At 44.3% G+C, this 22,876-nt stretch overlaps 1 long non-coding RNA gene across 17 annotated transcripts in view; it reads left to right on the top strand.

The window, feature by feature from the left end:
* The first annotated feature begins 4,314 nt into the window (after positions 1-4,314).
* Positions 4,315-22,876, top strand: part of LOC142475838 (uncharacterized) — a 43,541-nt gene continuing 24,979 nt past the window's right edge. For 5 of the 17 annotated variants that reach the window (XR_012791174.1, XR_012791173.1, XR_012791172.1 and 2 more), the window contains exons 1-11: positions 4,317-4,544; positions 6,323-7,555; positions 8,988-9,091; positions 10,324-10,433; positions 13,838-13,947; positions 14,958-15,053; positions 16,498-16,601; positions 17,828-17,938; positions 18,775-18,872; positions 20,738-20,857; positions 21,878-21,973. This is a non-coding gene — a long non-coding RNA (uncharacterized LOC142475838). Of the gene's footprint in view, positions 4,545-4,636; positions 7,556-8,987; positions 9,092-10,323; positions 10,434-13,837; positions 13,948-14,957; positions 15,054-16,497; positions 16,602-17,827; positions 17,939-18,774; positions 18,873-20,737; positions 20,858-21,877; positions 21,974-22,876 lie in introns of all 17 variants that reach the window. The other 12 variants (XR_012791178.1, XR_012791176.1, XR_012791177.1 and 9 more) reach the window with 9 other exon arrangements.

Below are 22,876 nucleotides of genomic sequence, written 5' to 3'. Positions count from 1 at the left end.
TTTGTCGTGTTTTTGTTCTCGGGATGATACCCCTGAGAATAATGAGCAGGACAGTGTGCTTCGATGGGAGGAACAAAATGGACTTTGTTATACACCAATTAACAGACAGCCAGACGTTGCCTTCAGTGAAAGAAAAGACAGTGAACGAAAAGACAATGCTTACCAAGATGGCGGTTCCCGCGTCCCCGGGACACCGCGTGGGCATGCTGCAAAAGGTCTTGCAACTTTGCAGTCTGCTAAATGTTGGCCAGGATTGGCGCCAACGAGGAAACTCCACCCCGATGGGGAGTTTGGCGCGAAAGCTGGAGCCGCGCCCTCATGGACTATGACTCACTCCGCCCCTGTGCTGGGTCAGCCTACAAGTCTACGAGACATCCCCCTAGTTTCAACCAGGGGGAGTGGTTTGCGGTTTCACCGGATGTCGACAGAGAAAATGAGAGGAAGGGTTGCTACATCAGCCCATGCCTTTCAGTTGCGAAGAGCCATTGACCAGTATAGACCTCTGAGCAGAGTACCTCCGCTGATAAAAATGGCTGAAGCTGTTGATAAAGTGGACCAAGGGCCTGTGATTTCCACGCACCCTTATTCGGCTCCAGGAGGCTTCCTGGTGATCCGGGTGAAGGGTGTAGAGACTGTGGCGTGTCTGTGCCTGCAGTGCAGACTGCCGGGCGGAGCCGTGGGCAGCGAAGCCCGATGCCCCCACTGTGGACTGCAGTACATGTGGCCCATGACCACATTCGTACCTGTACAATCTACGGGGATGACCGGAAATGTACCGGTGGCGATAGAAGAACAGCCGGGAGCTCTCTGGAACAAGAGTGCCAGTCCCGCAGAGTCGGAGCCAACATTGGTGCTTCCGATAGAGAAACTCAGCCATCGGAGAGGTGATCACCGAGGAGCCCATCGCCGGTCTCCTACTGGGATGCCTCGGCCGAACTGCAAACTGGAATCCTCGGATGAGGAGTGTGCAAGGCTGGCGAGTAAGACAGTCATCAGACGAGACTGTCATACCATTGGTACGCCATGGAGGGATGAAATTCCTCGTGGTATGGAGACGCGGAGTCGAGTGTCCCCTGTACCGCGACCACCCGATCGCCGGAGTCCCACTGCCGTGGTGACTAGTGGATCGTACGGAGGGCGATCTACCCCGACCCTGCACGGGACTAAGACACCGTGTCTGTCGCAGACCCAGGGAGTGGAAGATCCGGAGGAGCGAGTCCAGAGCCAGACTGGATCGCGTAGCAGAATGGCGTTGGAGGAGATCCTTGTGGAGGAAGAGATTCCGCTTGGGAATCCACCGCAAGATGGCGTCGCAGCACGTGCGTGTGCGGAAGTGGTGCCGGAGGACCAGGGAGGTCCCGAGTGGGAGATGGTGCCGCCTCTGCGATCGAGCAGCGGGAAGCGATCCCCTATTATCCAAGGGAATGGGCGGTTGAACGGAAAGCCCAGGAGTCCCAAGGTTGAAGACAAAGATGGACTTTGTGGCGATGCTAAGGCAGGTACCGCTGGGGAGCAGGTCGAAACCCTGTCCGTGCCTACTGGTCGGTCCCGTCCCCAAACCCCGTCCACACCCAAGGTTAGTCCTAAGGCCCTAGCTAAAGCCCCTGTACCCGTCCCTATCCTATTTGGATCTAGTTCCAGTTTAGGGTTGTCCGGGGAGTCACGGGGTCCTTTTGATGATCGAACTGGGAGCCTGGACTTGGGTACGTCGGATGATGGGTCGGAGGGAGGAGGGAGCATGTCCCGACAAGTGTCGGTGTTCAGTGATTGTCCTAGCGGGATGAGTATCACTGTTAGGAATACCTCTCATCGCAAGGGAATTAATATCCGATCTGAGGGTACATCTGGAGTGTCTTCTGGTGGGCTTGATGAGGAGTCCCTAGAAGAAAATGTAGATTCTAGCTCCGAGGAACGGAAGGAGACTAGGTGGTGGGCCCCCTTGTACGAGGGGTATGTCTCGTGGTTTGACCGCACCCGCTTTATTTTAGAGAGGGAGGGGGTGGTTGATCACTGGTGGGCTGCCGGGGATTTTGATGATGAATCCTACCTTAGGGCTCTAAGGGTACGATGGGACCGTATACAGGCAGGCCTAATTATCCCTAAGGGGTCCGCAGGGTTAGATGATCCGGTGGAGACACATGAGCCCCTATCATGGGTGTTGCCCGGGACGGCTGGTCGAACCAGTTTAACTAGGGCTTGCAGAGCTGAGCGAGCTATCATTGCCAAGTACAGGAAGTCCCATGGGCTTGATTACCCCTATGTCCCTGAACCTCTAATGACAGAGATAGAGGAGAATAGGGAGAGATGGCTCAAGACTGATATTCAGTACTATATCATTGAGAGAGGGGGAGCCATAAAGGGGATACAGGCCGAGCAGAGGGTAGCTCAACTGATGCGGGTCTGGAAGATAGGGCGCAGTGTATATAAGCACAAGGTGATGTACTGTAATGAGAGAGGAGTACCACGGGAATACAGCGTGACTGTGCATGATGCCGCGGGGCGAGAGGTGAAGAAGCCAGATCCTCGGCATTACTATTGAGTGTCCAATAGAGTGGTCTGTTGTTTCTTTTGCGCTCCCTGCTGGTCAGTGAGTGTACTGAGCGTTCATTATTATGTTCATGTAATGATGTTTGCTGTGTTATTTGTGTGTTCTTTTGCAGTGTTTCCTGGCGCAAGGTACACCAAATTTAGGTCCCAGCCGGGACGGTGGGTATTCACCAGGGGGAGTATGTAGCCATGCATAATAATGACTGCATACATCTTCTCTGTTAGCAGTAAGTCCTGGTACACCCAGGCCTGCCCACAGTAGTAATGGAGGTTTTCCCTCACCCCCAAGTGTGGTGCCCTGTGTAAGGATGGGAGTGGCTGTATGCTCTGAGTCCCTGGATAGTGACCTCAGAGATGCGCCTGCCCCCTGGAGTATAAAGGGCACAACACTGACAGTTAGTGTTGTTGTTCGAGGGAGAGAGTAACCTGACGATACCGTTATTGAAGGAACCCTTTTTGTGACCCTAGTGCAGTAACTAGCGGGAACACAGTGATAATTCCAGTGTGTTTACGCCACGCTGTGTCCAGGGACCTGGCACAGTGGTGATCTCCCTAGGAGAAAGGGAATCCCACTTCATGATTGGAGGGCGTACCTGGCAAAGGGACATCACGCAGAGATGTGCGGCTAGAGCTGGCAGCTGCATGGGGCAGTCTGCTACATCCCTGTATTCAATAAAGATGTCCTTGAGAAAAAGAACCCCACTGTGTGAGTGTGAGATTACTCAACAGTGGATGGCACCAAGAAGGAGTTCCTCACCAGGACCATCTCCCTGCGGAAGCACAGATCCTGATGAGGTGGAGGCGCTGCACATGATGTAAGTTGGACTCGTACCCACTACCTCAGCTACCTGTCCTGATGACATCCCCTAATAACACCAAGCGGGAGACTCAGGAGTCCTGTTACTTGCAGGTGCACCACCACACACGCCTTGTAATGGGGGACTGGTTAGACTACACGGGCCAATATGAGATTGGGTGGGTCAGGCCAGAGGGAGCACCCGTTACATATATATATATAATTATTATTAGGCTATAACTGCAGCACTGATTATTGTGCTACCTAGTTCTTGTTGGTTCTTAATAGATTGCTATGAGGGATATTGTTATATGCACTTATGATATAATACACCTCATTTAGCAATCAGGACGCCACACTCCATATATTTTAGCACCCTCCCCATCAGTTACATATGTTGCTGGTACCATGGTTTTTTACCTCACTACTTCTTATTGGGACTCACACTGGTACTGTCATTTAGCGCATGAATATTTATTTTGTTCTAACAAAATTAACACAGTATAGGAAAATATGCATTTGTCAGAGGGAAAGGCCAATAATCTGGAGTCAGGTCACCCTAATGTATATTAAAAATAAACACAGGCCTGTCTGATACTCCCTGATATTATAAAGTAAAGAGGCCACTCTATAATAAATATTTACACAGGCCTTTTTAAGTCTGTCCCTAATAATCTGTAATCAGGAGGTCATTATAAGTGTTAAACAGTAGTGGTACTGTGATATTAAAGTGACAATCCCATACAAGTTTAATTCAGCCCAAACCCACACAATAATGTTAATAAAAGCATTGTAAACATCACATGACCATAAGTATACTGGCTTAGTTCATGGCTGTGTTATTACATCATTACATGTGTAATTAAATCCGTGACATTCTCAGGCTCCCCCCTTCTGTGACAATCATACAGCCGGGCCGTTACATTGCAACACACTAATCCCGCCCCTAGTGACATCACCTGATCAGTAACCAGTCAGAGAAGCTAGCAGGCAAAGAACTACATTTCCCACAATGCACCTCGTGGAGTGTGGCTAGCAGCTACGCCTTCTCTCACTAGTTTGTCTCCTGCTAGCTTCCGTACACAGCGTCTTGTTAGAGTGGGGCGTGGACATGTGTAAACTTCAATGGTGGGAAAATGAGACAGTTTTAGCTGCTAGCTGAGCAGTGGTACAGCGCTCTGTAGAAGGCGCTCTCAGTCGGGTGAGTGATTTTTCAATGTGTGTGTTTATTTCATTTCTCATTTTACTTTCACTTTAAGTACTGCATGCTTACTTTTTTTGGGGGGCATTTAGGGAGTTAAGTGCTCTGTGAGACGATTCCTCCATTGAAGGAGGAGCTATGAGGCCAACCTATCACAGCTACTGTACCATCTTCAGTTGCTTTCAGTATACTGATTAATCCACGGCACAGAATATGCAACTTCAAATACATCTATCAACTGTCTTTATGTTAAGCCCCCGGACAAAGCATTTGGTGAAACAAGCATGTCAGGGCTTGTCTGTCTCATCTAGGATGTGGTGGTGATCTCAGCTGTTTCTCCTTCGCTCCGCTGAATCTTGCAGTCTGTGCTCCAAGCAAAGGAGCATGTGCTGAGACTCACTCTCCCTGTACCTACGAGCAGTTAAGCTGGTGATATCTGCTATCACTCTGCTGGACACTTTGCTGTACACTCAGGACTGGTCTAAGTACTTTTGCTACCTATTTTGGCTTGTTAGTTATATCTGCCAATTTTTTGCTCATCTGTGTGTGTCATATCTATAGGCTTGGATCATATTACTAACTTATATAATTAACTTATTAATTTTCTTGCTTGTTAGTTACATACTAGTTTCATACAAGCACTTCACACAGGGGTCTTCAACTTAGGTAGTACTTGACCGGCCGGTCTGAGTGTACTTATTACTGCAGTGTAGCATTTTTCCCCACACCTTAAGGTTCAGTTTATAACAGCTTTGTAGGTCACCACTGCTCCTCATTTTAACCATTTATGTGTATGTGATTAATAAACCTTTTTTGATACAATTTGTGTATGTTAGAGTGCTATTCAGGGGATTCTTTTTTTCTGTGTTAGTTTTCATATATATGTGTGTGTGTGTGTGTGTGTGTGTGTGTGTGTGTGTGTGTGTGTGTGTGTGTGTGTGTGTATATATTTATATGCATGTATATATGCGTGTATATATGTATGTATATAATTATATGTATATATTTATATGTATATTTATATGTATTTTTTTTATATATATATATATATATATATATTGTGTGTGTGTGTGTATATATGTATATATTTATGTGTGTGTGTGACCTTGGGCAAGTCACTTCATATCCTCTGTGCCTCAGGCACCAATGTCATAGATTGTAAGCTCTATGGGGCAGGGACTTGTGTCTGCAAAATGTCTCTGTAAAGCGCTACGTAAAACTAGCAGCGCTATAAAAGAACATGCTGTTATTATTATTATTATTATATATATAAATGTGTATGTATTTATTTATATAGCACTATTAATGTACATAGTGTTTCACAGTAGTAATACATGTGACAATCCTATAAATGACAAATACAAATATCAGGTCATGGGAATAAGTGATTCGGACATAAAAGTAACATTTCGGAAGTGTGGACAACTAATACATCTTGTAAATTGCCTTTACAGTGTGATGTCATTGATTCAGTAGATTGTGTGCAGACCAGGACTGCAGTACAGTGTCACTCACATGGATGACTTGCGTGGTAGAAGCTCAAGAACAAGGATGTCAAACTCCAGTCCTCGAGGGCAGCAAACAGGCCAGGTTTTCAGGATATCCCTACTGAAAACCTGGCCTGTTTGGGACCCTCGAGGACTGGAGTTTGACATGCATGCTCTAGAAAGAGCACAGCTGTGGGTGGGAGGTGGATTTGCTTTGCATCAAATGGTTTGGAGCAAGGTTTATTGTATGTATTATCATAATAACAATGCAATGTTTAACTTTTATTTCAGGAGGGATGACTGCAGAACAGAAGTGAATATTGAAGCCATGTGTTTCTTTTCTTGCAAAAGAGAAAATTTGAAGGACCGTTGAAGAGAAGGAAAATTACTACACAGAGACAGATAAGCAATGTGTATATTTCTCATTTACCATTTAGTATTTGTCGTTTTATTGACTCCACACAATCCGGCTGCTACGGGTTTCACATTGAATATTTTCATCTGTACTCTACCCCTTCCTGTGATCTGAACCATGCAAGTTTTCATTGATTCAATACATCATGAGTAGAGTGTGGCTACAGTATGAAGTAAAGACCCATGGACCACATCTACTACCATTCATAACAAGAACATGTGCAGTAGCGCACAGCTGCAGTTCTATGTGATTGTTATGAAAGCTGAGGTGGTTCAATTCTATGAATCTGGAGTGGGATGGATCCTGTTTGCATCACATGGTTTCATCTAGGCCAGTAGATTATATAACTCTCAGTACAGGTTACACATGGCATCAGTATTAGTGATGTAAAGAGGAGGAAAGCTTCAATGTGGAGAACAAAGCCAAGTAATGTTGAAGTTACTCCTTTTACCATTTACTTGGTCAGTCTGTACTGTCTACTCCCCACACAGCTGCTAAGGGTCTTCCATTTTAAATACTTTCACCTCCTATTCTGCACTGCTTTGCTGCCCATTATTTAGAGATGCGTTCCAGTCATGTTTACCACTCTGAATCTCTCTGCAGTCATTGATTCAGCACATCATGGGTAGAGCATGGCTACAGATACAGCAAGCTTTTATTATTTTACTGGCTGATCATCCATAATATTGCATTAAAACATAGAATATCACTTAATTTCCAAAAGATTCAGTGATGCTGATAATGCAGAATCTCAACATTTCCCATCATAATGCCATAATGCACCAGAGGAAGAAATAATCCTTGCTATATCTGTACATTGTGTGACGTATTACCTCCATGACCATTGATAGCAAGTACATCTTCTGTATAGAGCGGCTGTGTTATGATGTAGTTATTGATCATCATTGACATAATCACAAGAATCTTATGCAAAGGGAAATTGTCCGCAGCGAAGTGAGATTTCAGCCCCCAAACGTCTGTAATATTAATGCAATGTCTTACTTTTGTTGCAGTGAACACTGAAGAGATGGATCTACTACAACACTGCACAGGACGAGCATACACTACAATCAGCAAAATGATCTTGCAGTTGACAGTATGTTGTTCTGGTAATGTGCACAATTATTATTTATGGGCTACACACCACAGTGCTGGACATATTCTGTTAACTTCAACTCTACCCCTAACATGGAGATGTTTTCCTGGTGTTACTGATTCAGTACATCATATGCACAGTGTGGTTATTATATGATGGATTGATTTAATGAACCCACCAACGACTGATGACATCTGCATCATCTTCTGTAAAGTGCTGCTACAGCATGATATTATCAGCATTTGGTGCGGTATAATCAGAGGTATCTATGTGCTTTTGTGCCTGGTTTAAGTCCTCCAGCTTAACGCCCCTACACCTCCCACTACACAGGCATACTTACTTATGCATACACTGACATCTGGTATACCTACACACACCCCAGGGCCACTTCCTTCCCCTGATGTCAGGGAGAGGATGGGCATGCAGAGTGCAGTAAGTCTCCACGTTACTCTGGCCAACAGTCTTGGCCTACCTCCAGCATCTGTCACCCACAACATCTGTTCCCTCCTTGTAAAGTGCTGAACTATCTCACCTGGGTCAGTGCTATAGCTGATCACAGTGCCCGATCATGATGTCACTGTGACAGGCAGCAGTGCAGATTGACCGGTCAATCAATGCAGTGCCGCAACATATGCACCAAATGAGATTTCCGTGCCCCCAGTCAGGTTACTCCCTGGGCAGCGACCCTGCTCACCCCCTCCCCTAGTTCCACCTCTGATCACAATTATCTCTCTTGGAGAGTGTAGCAAATTGGAGTTGGGGGAATCTCCCCTCTGCCATGCATGGTCACAATCTGGGCACAGGACCCAAATAGTGGGCAATGTGGCACTTCTTACAGTAGAGAATAAGTAACTATATTCTTTAATTGTGTATTAAGGACCTTATTTGCATTAAAATTCAGTCCCCATGGGACCAAGACTTTCTGGCTTACTGAACAAAGTGGAATTGTTTCGTAGAGGATGGAGAATTGTATTTTATCTGAAATTACCCCCTCTGCACAAAATACAAACAATTATACACATACACGTACCTTGTGGAAGTTGTTGCCCTCTATCTTCCTGTGGTCTCTCCCTGTTTCTCACCATGCCTCCTCCCATTTCCTTGCACCTCTGCGTCTCCACATATATCCCTATACTCAGAGCCGGCTCCGGTCAGTGACATGGGATGCCCAAATATGAGCATATCCATATATGGGCATCCATGCCACTGACCGGAGCCCGCTCTGTTGCGGATATGGAGAGAGACTGGGAGATTTACATCCCCTTATAATTCATATGGTGCATAGAACTGGCACGTATTGTTTTACCGGTACTGTGTACCTTCCTACTTTCACACTGGTACAGTATGTGCTGCAGTGGGACTGAGAGGGATATACATAGTCATTGTTGGGGGAATTCAATCCATTTTGAAAATAGTAATGCAATGTTTTTTACTTTTTTTTGCAGTAATGAAGAATGAAAAAGTTCTGTTAAAATTGAATTGGAGGTGAACTGGATTCATCATCAACTCTGCACCAGTGTGAATTGATGTTCTTTAATGTTCTGATAAGGTACATGCAACATCTCTTCCTCAACCCCTACACCACTCTCTGCCTCTTGCCTCTCTCTCTCCACCTCCCTGCTAAGCGTATTAACCCATCTAATGTAATCCACATTCCATGTCTCACTTTACTCTTCACTTCTCACGTGCCCTCTGGAATGTCTGCTCTCTGACTAACAAGGTCTATTTGTACATGACCTCTTCTGCTCTCATCATCCACCACCTCGCATTCCCCTCACCCCTGTCCTACTCGATACCTCAGCTTAATTGAACTCTCTCCTCTGACATCTACCCTTATCTCTAACCTCTCCTCACTTTCTGCTTAAACTAACTATCTTGTTAACTTTTACAATGCTATCATCTCCTCCTCCTCCCTCCTCCTCCCTCCTCCATCATATATATGCCCCTTCTAGGCTCTGACACACTCATCCCTCTAAGGCCATGATTATCATGGGCACATCCTTGGTCGTCCACAGTGCGTGCGAGCGATGCAGAGCCGCCTCGGACATCAGTGCAGGGATTGCTGCATACCCCCAGCATCTGTCACCCACAAACAATACACACACTAATACTCCCTACAATACATACTATAATACCTCCTCAATACTAATCTCCCCAATAATATTATAGCTCCAAACACAATATCCACAACACCCTTACACAAGATACACAATCTAGTACTCTCCTCTGCACCTCTACACACAATATAATACTCCCACACACACAATATACACACTACCCTCCTACCCCCATAAAATACAACCAATAATACACACACACTTTGTGGATATTGGGACCAGCTCCCGGCATGCACCAGTGAAAGAGAGAGGCCCGCAGAAGCTCGGAAGAACTCCCTCTCTCCATCCGTGCCTCCCTCCATTTCCCATCTTCTCCCTGTCTCTCTCCCTCCCTTTCCTTGCATCTCCCTGCGTCTTTACGTATACCCAGTCAGTGACGGCTCTGGTCACGTGATGCCTTAATATGGGCTTATCCATATATGTTCATCCACGTCACTAATGTGATGCCCGCACTGTTGCGGAGCTGGTACTTACGACAGGCACTTATTGTTTTATCAGTACTGCGTACCTGACTCTACCGGCCTACTTTCAACACTAGTACAATATGTGCTTCACTACGAGTGAGTGGGGAATATTGGCATCACACAGTCACTGTTGAATATGCCATTCAATTGATTTTGAAAATAGTAATGCAATGTTGTGTTGTTTTGTTTGCTTTTTGCAGTAATGAGGAATGGAAAAGTTATATTAAAATTAAATTGGAGGGGAACGGATTCAGCATTTCATCATGAACTCTGCACTTGTGAGAATTTACCTTCTTCAATGCCCTGACAGGTACACACAACTTTAAGACTATAATCTGCTGTGCAAGCTTTTGTGCTATACCTCCCCCTCAGGTTTAGATTTATACATTTGCTCCCTCAATTCATTTCCCTACCTTTGCATGTGTCTACACACTGCACTTTTGTACAGACCTCTATTGCAGCTATTTCTGCACTGCTCAATGAAAAGCACTCCTGTACATCCTATTCTCTGTCCCCTCTTTCGGCGCCCCCTCTTTCTGCGCCCCCTCTCTCTGCGCCTATCTGTCTCATTCTCTCTACGTCACTCTCTCTCTAAATAGAGCTATCTCTGTCTCTCTCTACACCTATCTCTGTGTCTCCTTCTATGTTTGCTGATGTGTGGGATATCTCTTATAATCTTGAACCTGCTCATATACACATCGGGCCTCCCTGCCTCTGCCTCCCTGCTAAGAGTGTTAACCTATCTAATGTAATCCACATTCCTTTCCTTACTTTTCTCTCCCCTTCTCCTATGCCCTCTGGAATGTCCTTTCTCTTACTAACAAGGCTCTAGTTGTACATGACCTCTTCTGCTCTCATCATTCACAATCAGTCATTCCCCTCACCCCATCTTACCTGTCCCACTGATTTTCCTCTGCTTAATTAAACTCTCCTCTGACATCTACTCTAACCTCTCTGCTCTCTCTCTCTTTCCACTTAAACTAACTCTTACAATGCTATTAAATTATTAACTCTTACAATGCTATCCTCCTATCTATATGCCCCTTCTAGGCTCTGACACACTCGTCCCTCTAACCCACACCCTTGGCTAAATTCCCAAACATGTTCATCACACTTCCACTCGCTGTTCTTAATGCCTATGAAGGAAATCTCACACTTGATGTTTGATTTTTCTACAGTAAAAATGTCTCCAGTCCTGTATAAAGCTGCTCTCTGGTGCCAAACCACACTACTTTTTTTTCCACATTCATCAACACTCAAATTTAATTTACGCTGTCTTTTTTTCCCTGTATTTGACTCCCTCCACTAACCTTCTCCTCACACTTGCCATCCTTCCTTCACTTCTCCTCAAGCATTTGACTACTTCAGAGGCAAGGTGGATGCCACCCACAAGGAGATTCCTTCTGTCCCTTCCTCCTTCTCTCCTTCTACCTAATTCTCCTTCTGCATTTGACTCCTTTTCTTCTCTTACAGAGATGGAAGCTAATAATTTTCTCTTCTCCCTCTACCACATGCCCTCTAGATCGTATCCACTCACACCTTACTGCATCTCTTAGTCCCCACTCTCACCCACATCTTCAATTCCTCCCTATTCTCTGGCTCTTTACCCTCTTACTTTAAGCCTGTAGTGGTCACCCTTTTCTCAGAAACAACCTACACCCTATGTGCCTTACTAACTACCGCCCTGTATCCCTCCTGCTGTTTGTCTCCTAATTGCTAGAATGTCAACATTCTTAAATCACATGCCCTCCTGGATCCTTTACAACCTGCCTTTCGTACAGCTCGTTCTACAGACTGTGCTTAAAGCAAATTCCCAAGGTCACTTTTCCCTACTAATCCTACTTGATCTATCTGCTGCGTTTGATGCTCTCAATCACTCTCCTCCTTCATATTCTAAACTCTCTCTTGGTATCCGTAACACAGTTCTATCCTGGTTTTCATCATAACTTTCCTGTCACACATTCTCCATCTCTGTTGCTAACATGTCTTCGTCTTCTATTGATCTGTCTGTGGGTATACATCAGGGCTCTGTTCTGAGATCTCTCTTTCTCTCTACATACTATCATTTGGTGACCTCATCAACTCTTTTGGCCTTAGATACAGTATAATCTCTATGCAGATGATACACACACAAAAATATCCACCCCTGCTCTCACTCCTGCAATCCAGTCCCTACTCTTGGGTTGCCTCCTGGCTATATGCTCATGGATGGCACTCCACTGCCTTAAACTCTGGGCCTTATGCAGAGAGCATCGTTATTTTGAAATTCGCCATTTTTTGTACAATTTCGCGCAGAAACCGGCAGAAAATGGCGAGTTCCGAAAAACGCGCCATTTTGTTTTTTCAATTGCTAAAATTCGCCTCGCGGCTGGCGAGAACCTCTATCTCGCCATTTTTAAAACTCTCCGAATGCAGAGAGGTGCGAACGGCAAGTAGCGGCTGTTCGCGCCAAAAAATGGCGCGATTCTCGCATTTTTGCCGCGCCAGGAAAAGATGGCAAGATGGCGCTCGCCGCCTATAGTAAAGGGGAAAAAAAGGCGCGAATTTGTTTTTACACGTTTCTGAAGCGCGCATCTCGCCAATTTAAACTCGCCACACGCATCCATGTTAAACATAGCAGAATTCGCACTTTTCTGCATATGGAGAATAAAACTCTCCAAAAAAGCTACTTTTTATGAAATTCGCCAATTTTAAAATTCTATGCTCTCTGCATGAGGCCCTTAATGTCTAAAACTGGGCTCATATTATCCCCTTTCTCCATCACAGTAAACAGTACTACCATCTATCTTGTCATCAAACATGTTGCCTAGGAGTAACATTTGGCTCTTCAATTCCATCTCCATTCACATGCATGGCCATGGGTAAAGTTTGGATCCTCTTTCTCTGTAATATTACCAAGATCTTCCCTTTCCCCTCTCAACCTACTGCTAAAACTCCAATGTATACTGTTATCCTATGGGTTATTTTAAAATACTATTAACAGGCCTCCCTGATTCACAACTTTCTCCTATGCAAAACTCTGCTGCTTGAATAATCTCACTTTCTCCCACAACAGTCTCTGCTCATCTCCTTAAATCCCTGTCCTGGCATCCCATCAAGTTTTTGTATCACCTACAAAGTTCTCCTCCTTACCAATTTTAAAATTCACGACTTAAATCAAGAATTTCAAAAACTTTGACTCGTGGCTACTGTCCCACACCCACAGTCACTGCTAACAACTATTGTTCCCAAGAAGTGCTTTCTACTAAAAGTACCCACCATTAAGGACAAGCAGTGTTATCTACTGCACTTCTTCCCCCAACTGCTGCCTCTCTTTAAGTCTTCTAACATTTCTCTTAGATTGTAAAGTTCCCAGGGCAAGGATTTACTTTCCTATTGTCTGTTTTAATTTGTCGCACTTATTTTTTATTTATTTTTTTCCCCTCTCCCCTAATGATATACATATAGGTTTTCCTGTCATTTGCATGACAGAGTTATTATGGATAACTATTGCATCATGTAGACTGCCTTTTCAGGGTGATGTAATTGATTCAGTACTTTGTGTGCAGACTGTGACTGCAGTACAGTGTCACGAACATTAATGACTTGTGTGGTAGAAGCTCTAGAAGGAACACAGCTGTGGGAGGGAGGTGGATTTACTTTGGATCACATAGTTTGGCGCAAGGTTAATTGTATGTATGATCATAACCATGCAATGCTTAACTTTTATTTCAGGAGGGAAGAACAGTGAATATTGAAGCCATGTGTTTCTTTTCTGGCAGAAGAGAAATTTTGAAGGACAGTTGAAGAGGAGGAAAATGACTACACAGAGACAGATAAGCAATGTGTATATTTCTCATTTAGTATTTGTCGTTTTATTGACTCCACACAATCCAGCTGCTAAGGGTTTCGCATTGGACATATTCACCTCTACTCTACCCTTCCTGTGATCTGTACCATGCAGGTTTTTGTTGATTCAATACATCATGAGTAGAGTGTGGCTGCTGTATGAAGTTTTGACCCAAGGACCACATCTGCTACCATTCATAACAAGAACATGTGCAGTAGCGCACTGCTGCAGTTCTATGTGATTGTTATGAAAGGTTGAGGTGGTTCAATTCTATGAATCGAGTGGGATGGAACCTGTTTGCATCATATGGTTTCATCTAGGCCAGTAGATTATATAACTCTCAGTACAGGTTACACATGGCATCAGTATTAGTGATTTAAAGAGGAGGAAAGCTTCAATGTGGAGAACAAAGCCAAGTAATGTTGAAGTTACTCCTTTTACCATTTACTTGGTCAGTCTGTACTGTCTACTCCCCACACAGCTGCTAAGGGTCTTCCATTTTAAATACTTTCACCTCCTATTCTGCACTGCTTTGCTGCCCATTATTAAGAGATGCGTTCCAGTCATGTTTACCACTCTGAATCTCTCTGCAGTCATTGATTCAGCACATCATGGGTAGAGCATGGCTACAGATACAGCAAGCTATTATTATTTTACCGGCTGATCATCCATAATATTGCATTAAAACATAGAATATCACTTAATTTCCAAAAGATTCAGTGATGCTGATAATGCAGAATCTCACAACATTTCCCATCATAATGCCATAATGCACCAGAGGAAGAAATAATCCTTGCTATATCTGTACATTGTGTGACGTATTACCTCCATGACCATTGAGAGCAAGTACATCTTCTGTATAGAGCGGCTGTGTTATGATGCAGTTATTGATCATCATTGACATAATCACAAGAATCTTATGCAAAGGGAAATTGTCCGCAGCGAAGTGAGATTTCAGCCCCCAAACGTCTGTAATATTAATGCAATGTCTTACTTTTGTTGCAGTGAACACTGAAGAGATGGATCTACTACAACACTGCACAGGACGAGCATACACTACAAGCAGCAAAATGATCTTGCAGTTGACAGTATGTTGTTCTGGTAATGTGCACAATTATTATTTATGGGCTACACACCACAGTGCTGGACATATTCTGTTAACTTCAACTCTACCCCTAACATGGAGATGTCTTCCTGGTGTTACTGATTCAGTACATCATATGCACAATGTGGCTATGATATGATGGATTGATTTAATGAACCCACCAACAACTGATGACATCTGCATCATCTTCTGTAAAGTGCAGCTACAGCATGATATTATCAGCATTTGGTGCGGTATAATCAGAGGTATCTATGTGCTTTTGTGCCTGGTTTAAGTCCTCCAGATTAACGCCCCTACACCTCCCACTACACAGGCATACTTACTTATGCATACACTGTCATCTCGCATACCTACACACACCCCAGGGCCACTTCCTTCCCCTGATGTCAGGGAGAGGATGGGCATGCAGAGTGCAGTAAGTCTCCACATTACTCTGGCCAACAGTCTTGGCCTACCCCCAGCATCTGTCACCCACAACATCTGTTCCCTCCTTGTAAAGTGCTGAACTATCTCACCTGGGTCAGTGCTATAGCTGATCACAGAGCCCGATCATGATGTCACTGTGACAGGCAGCAGTGCAGATTGACCGGTCAATCAATGCAGTGCCGCAACATATGCACTAAATGAGATTTCCGTGCCCCCAGTCAGGTTACTCCCTGGGCAGTGACCCTGCTCACCCCCTCCCCTAGTTCCACCTCTGATCACAATTATCTCTCTTGGAGAGTGTAGCAAATTGGAGTTGGGGGAATCTCACCTCTGCCATGCATGGTCACAATCTGGGCACAGGACCCAAATAGTGGGCAATGTGGCACTTCTTACAGTAGAGAATAAGTAACTATATTCTTTACTTGTGTATTAAGGACCTTATTTGCATTAAATTCAGTCCACATGGGACCAAGACTTTCTGGCTTACTGAACAAAGTGGAATTGTTTCGTAGAGGGTGGAGAATTGTATTTTATCTGAAATTACCCCCTCTGCACAAAATACAAACAATTATACCCATACAAGTACCTTGTGGAAGTTGTTGCCCTCTATCTTCCTGTGGTCTCTCCCTGTTTCTCACCGTGCCTCCTCCCATTTCCTTGCACCTCTGCGTCTCCGCATATATCCCTATACTCAGAGCCGGCTCCGGTCAGTGACATGGGATGCCCAAATATGAGCATACCCATATATGGGCATCCATGCCACTGACCGGAGCCCGCTCTGTTGCGGATATGGAGAGAGACTGGGAGATTTACATCCCCTTATAATTCATATGGTGCATAGTACCGGCACGTATTGTTTTACCGGTACTGTGTACCTTCCTACTTTCACACTGGTACAGTATATGCTGCAGTGGGACTGAGAGGGATATATTGGTAACACATAGTCATTGTTGGGGGAACTCAATCCATTTTGAAAATAGTAATGCAATGTTTTTTACTTTTCTTTTTTTTCAGTAATGAAGAATGAAAAATTTCTGTTAAAATTGAATTGGAGGTGAACTGGATTCATCATCAACTCTGCACCAGTGTGAATTGATGTTCTTTAATGTTCTGATAAGGTACATGCAACATCTCTTCCTCAACCCCTGCACCACTCTCTGCCTCTTGCCTCTCTCTCTCCACCTCCCTGCTAAGCGTATTAACCCATCTAATGTAATCCACATTCCATGTCTCACTTTACTCTTCACTTCTCACGTGCCCTCTGGAATGTCTGCTCTCTGACTAACAAGGTCTATTTGTACATGACCTCTTCTGCTCTCATCATCCACCACCTCTCATTCCCCTCACCCCTGTCCTACTCGATACCTCAGCTTAATTGAACTCTCTCCTCTGACATCTACCCTTATCTCTAACCTCTCCTCACTTTCTGCTTAAACTAACTATCTTGTTAACTTTTACAATGCTATCATCTCCTCCCTCCTCCTCCCTCCTCCATCATATATATGCCCCTTCTAGGCTCTGACACACTCATCCCTCTAAGGCCATGATTATCATGGGCACATGCTTGGTCATCCACAGTGTGTGCGAGCGATGCAGAGCCGCCTCGGACCTCAGTGCAGGGATTGCTGCATACCCCCAGCATCTGTCACCCACAAAGAATACACACACTAATACTCCCCACAATACACACTATAATACCTCCTCAATACTAATCTCCCCAATAATATTATAGCTCCAAACACAATATACACAACACCCTTACACAAGATACACAATCTAGTACTCTCCTCTGCACCTCTACACACAATATAATACTCCCACACACACAATATACACACTACCCTCCTACCCCCATAAAATACAACCAATAATACACACATACTTTGTGGATGTTGGGACCAGCTCCCGGCATGCACCAGTGAAAGAGAGAGGCCCGCAGAAGCTTGGAAGAACGCCCTCTCTCCATCCGTGCCTTCCTCCGTTTCACATCTTCTCCCTGTCTCTCTCCCTCCCTTTCCTTGCATCTCCCTGCGTCTTTACGTATACCCAGTCAGTGACGGCTCTGGTCACGTGATGCCTTAATATGGGCTTATCCATATATGTTCCTCCACGTCACTAATGTGATGCCCGCACTGTTGCGGAGCTGGTACTTACGACGGGCACTTATTGTTTTATCAGTACTGCGTACCTGACTCTACCGGCCTACTTTCAACACTAGTACAATATGTGCTTCACTACGAGTGAGTGGGGAATATTGGCATCACACAGTCACTGTTGAATATGCCATTCAATCCATTTTGAAAATAGTAATGCAATGTGGTTTTGTTTTGTTTGCTTTTTGCAGTAATGAAGAATGGAAAAGTTATATTAAAATTAAATTGGAGGGGAACTAGATTCAGCATTTCATCATGAACTCTGCACTTGTGAGAATTTAACTTCTTGAATACCCTGACAGGTACACGCAACATTAAGACTATAATCTGCTGTGCAAGCTTTCGTGCTATACCTCCCCCTCAGGTTTTGATTTATACATTTGCTCCCTCAATTCATGTCCTCTAATATTTGAAAGCTCTCTCCTAGCATTTTCTCTTTACCACAGAACGTCATCCCAATGTAACCTCTCTCTTGTTCTTTCTGCTTGCTGTTTCCTCACTCCTCTGTTAAACTTTTCTAATTTCTCTAACTTCCACACTCCTGCTTTTATCCACATGTTCTCCTCTTTCCTTCCCCTACCTTTGCATGTGTCTACACACTGCACCATTTGTACAGACCTCTATTGCAGCTATTTCTGCACTGCTCAATGAAAAGCACTCTTTAATATCCTATTCTCTGTGCCCCCTCTCTCTGCGCCCCCTCTTTTGGCGCCTCCTCTCTCTGCGCCCCCTCTCTCTGCGCCTATCTGTCTCATTCTCTCTACGTCCCTCTCTCTCTACATAGAGCTATCTCTGTCTCTCTCTACACCTATCTCTGTGTCTTCTTCTATGTTTGCTGATGTGTGGGATATCTCTTATAATCTTGAACCTGCTCATATACACTGGCGACACACTTTATTCGAGCTCGGCTAGTCCCACGAATTCGGGTATACCCGGGTGTATTGAGGTTTGTGACTGTTTTCTGCCCGAGTACATTGGGTTATTTTCCAGGCAGGGATTGAAGCATTTTATTCCCGCTGGCTGCAATACTGCACAGTATATATATATATATACTGCATTACAATTCATGAATTTATGCCATCTGGTAGACACGCGAAGCATTGCAGCCTATTAAATCCTAATCATTATCATTTAACAGATCAGCCAACCATCAGCCAGGCATGAACCCAGGCTGGGAAGGCAAACGCAACGGGGCTTGTCAGAGGTGAGGAGCGGCGCATTCCAGGTATCTGCCAGGTACATACTGGGTATTTGCTCGAATAAAGTGTGTCGGTGCAGTACACATCGGGCCTCCCTGCCTCTGCCTCCCTGCTAAGAGTGTTAACCTATCTAATGTAATCCACATTCCTTTCCTTACTTTTCTCTTCCCTTCTCCTATGCCATCTGGAATGTCCGTTCTCTGACTAACAAGGCTCTAGTTGTACATGACCTCTTCTGCTCTCATCATTCACAATCAGTCATTCCCCTCACCCCATCTTACCTGTCCCACTGATTTGCCTCTGCTTAATTAAACTCTCCTCTGACATCTACTCTAACCTCTCTGCTCTCTCTCTCTTTCCGCTTAAACTAACAATCTTATTAACTCTTACAATGCTATCCTCCTATCTATATGCCCCCTCTAGGCTCTGACACACTTGTCCCTCTAGCCCACACCCTTGGCTAAATTCCCAAACATGTTCATCAAACTTCCACTCGCTGTTCTTAATGCCTATGAAGGAAATCACACAATTGATATTTGATTTTTCTACAGTAAAAATGTCTCCAGTCCTGTATAAAGCTGCTCTCTGGGGCCAAACCACACTACTTTTTTTTCACATTCATCAACACTCAAATTTAATTTACGCTGTCTTTTTTTCCCTGTATTTGACTCCCTCCACTAACCTTCTCCTCACACTTGCCATCCTTCCTTCACTTCTCCTCAAGCATTTGACTACTTCAGAGGCAAGGTGGATGCCACCCACAAGGAGATTCCTTCTGTCCCTTCCCCCTTCTCTCCTTCTACCTAATTCTCCTTCTGCATTTGACTCCTTTTCTTCTCTTACAGAGCTGGAAGCTAATCATCTTCTCTTCTCCCTCTACCACATGCCCTCTAGATCGTATCCCCTCACACCTTACTGCATCTCTTAGTCCCCACTCTCACCCACATCTTCAATTCCTCCCTATTCTCTGGCTCTTTACCCTCTTACTTTAAGCCTGTAGTGGTCACCCTTTTCTCAGAAACAACCTACACCCTATGTGCCTTACTAACTACCGCCCTGTATCCCTCCTGCTGTTTGTCTCCTAATTGCTAGAATGTCAACATTCTTAAATCACATTCCCTCCTGGATCCTTTACAACCTGCCTTTCGTACAGCTCGTTCTACAGACTGTGCTTAAAGCAAATTCCCAAGGTCACTTTTCCCTACTAATCCTACTTGATCTATCTGCTGCGTTTGATGCTCTCAATCACTCTCCTCCTTCATATTCTAAACTCTCTCTTGGTATCCGTAACACAGTTCTATCCTGGTTTTCATCATAACTTTCCTGTCACACATTCTCCATCTCTGTTGCTAACATGTCTTCGTCTTCTATTGATCTGTCTGTGGGTATACATCAGGGCTCTGTTCTGAGATCTCTCTTTCTCTCTACATACTATCATTTGGTGACCTCATCAACTCTTTGTGACAATCCTATAAATAACAAATACAAATATCAGGTCATGGGAATAAGTGATTTGGACATAAAAGTAACATTTCGGAAGTGTGGACAACTAATACATCTTGTAGATTGCCTTTACAGTGTGATGTCATTGATTCAGTAGATTGTGTGCAGACCAGGACTGCAGTACAGTGTCACTCACATGGATGACTTGCGTGGTAGAAGCTCAAGAACAAGGATGTCAAACTCCAGTCCTCGAGGGCAGCAAACAGGCCAGGTTTTCAGGATATCCCTACTGAAAACCTGGCCTGTTTGGGACCCTCGAGGACTGGAGTTTGACATGCATGCTCTAGAAGGAGCACAGCTGTGGGTGGGAGGTGGATTTGCTTTGCATCAAATGGTTTGGAGCAAGGTTTATTGTATGTATTATCATAATAACAATGCAATGCTTAACTTTTATTTCAGGAGGGATGACTGCAGAACAGAAGTGAATATTGAAGCCATGTGTTCCTTTTCTTGCAAAAGAGAAAATTTGAAGGACAGTTGAAGAGAAGGAAAATTACTACACAGAGACAGATAAGCAATGTGTATATTTCTCATTTACCATTTAGTATTTGTCGTTTTATTGACTCCACACAATCCGGCTGCTACGGGTTTCACATTGAATATTTTCATCTCTACTCTACCCCTTCCTGTGATCTGAACCATGCAAGTTTTCGTTGATTCAATACATCATGAGTAGAGGGTGGCTACAGTATGAAGTAAAGACCCAAGGACCACATCTACTACCATTCATAACAAGAACATGTGCAGTAGCGCACAGCTGCAGTTCTATGTGATTGTTATGAAAGGTTGAGGTGGTTCAATTCTATGAATCTGGAGTGGGATGGATCCTGTTTGCATCATATGGTTTCATCTAGGCCAGTAGATTATATAACTCTCAGTACAGGTTACACATGGCATCAGTATTAGTGATTTAAAGAGGAGGAAAGCTTCAATGTGGAGAACAAAGCCAAGTAATGTTGAAGTTACTCCTTTTACCATTTACTTGGTCAGTCTGTACTGTCTACTCCCCACACAGCTGCTAAGGATCTTCCATTTTAAATACTTTCACCTCCTATTCTGCACTGCTTTGCTGCCCATTATTCAGAGATGCGTTCCAGTCATGTTTACCACTCTGAATCTCTCTGCAGTCATTGGTTCAGCACATCATGGGTAGAGCATGGCTACAGATACAGCAAGCTATTATTATTTTACCGGCTGATCACCCATAATATTGCATTAAAACATAGAATATCACTTAATTTCCAAAAGATTCAGTGATGCTGATAATGCAGAATCTCACAACATTTCCCATCATAATGCCATAATGCACCAGTGGGAGAAATAATCCTTGCTATATCTGTACATTGTGTGACGTATTACCTCCATGACCATTGAGAGCAAGTACATCTTCTGTATAGAGCGGCTGTGTTATGATGCAGTTATTGATCATCATTGACATAATCACAAGAATCTTATGCAAAGGGAAATTGTCCGCAGCGAAGTGAGATTTCAGCCCCCAAACGTCTGTAATATTAATGCAATGTCTTACTTTTGTTGCAGTGAACACTGAAGAGACGGATCTACTACAACACTGTACAGGATGAGCATACGCTACAAGCAGCAAAATGATCTTGCAGTTGACAGTATGTTGTTCTGGTAATGTGCACAATTATTATTTATGGGCTACACACCACAGTGCTGGACATATTCTGTTAACTTCAACTCTACTCCTAACATGGAGATGTCTTCCTGGTGTTACTGATTCAGTACATCATATGCACAGTGTGGTTATGATATGATGGATTGATTTAATGAACCCACCAACCAATGATGACATCTGCATCATCTTCTGTAAAGTGCAGCTACAGCATGATATTATCAGCATTTGGTGCGGTATAATCAGAGGTATCTATGTGCTTTTGTGCCTGTTTTAAGTCCTCCAGCTTAACGCCCCTACACCTCCCACTACACAGGCATACTTGCTTATGCATACACTGACATCTGGCATACCTACACACACCCCAGGGCCACTTCCTTCCCCTGATGTCAGGGAGAGGATGGGCATGCAGAGTGCAGTAAGTCTCCACGTTACTCTGGCCAACAGTCTTGGCCTACCTCCAGCATCTGTCACCCACAACATCTGTTCCCTCCTTGTAAAGTGCTGAACTATCTCACCTGGGTCAGTGCTATAGCTGATCACAGTGCCCGATCAGGATGTCACTGTGACAGGCAGCAGTGCAGATTGACCGGTCAATCAATGCAGTGCCGCAACATATGCACTAAATGAGATTTCCGTGCCCCCAGTCAGGTTACTCCCTGGGCAGTGACCCTGCTCACCCCCTCCCCTAGTTCCACCTCTGATCACAATTATCTCTCTTGGAGAGTGTAGCAAATTGGAGTTGGGGGAATCTCACCTCTGCCATGCATGGTCACAATCTGGGCACAGGACCCAAATAGTGGGCAATGTGGCACTTCTTACAGTAGAGAATAAGTAACTTTATTCTTTACTTGTGTATTAAGGACCTTCTTTGCATTAAATTCAGTCCACATGGGACCAAG

Source organism: Ascaphus truei, unplaced genomic scaffold (assembly GCF_040206685.1).
Source record: "Ascaphus truei isolate aAscTru1 unplaced genomic scaffold, aAscTru1.hap1 HAP1_SCAFFOLD_1409, whole genome shotgun sequence".
In the NCBI taxonomy this organism is placed as follows: Eukaryota; Metazoa; Chordata; class Amphibia; order Anura; family Ascaphidae; genus Ascaphus; species Ascaphus truei.
This window is presented reverse-complemented; position numbering and strand designations above follow the sequence as displayed.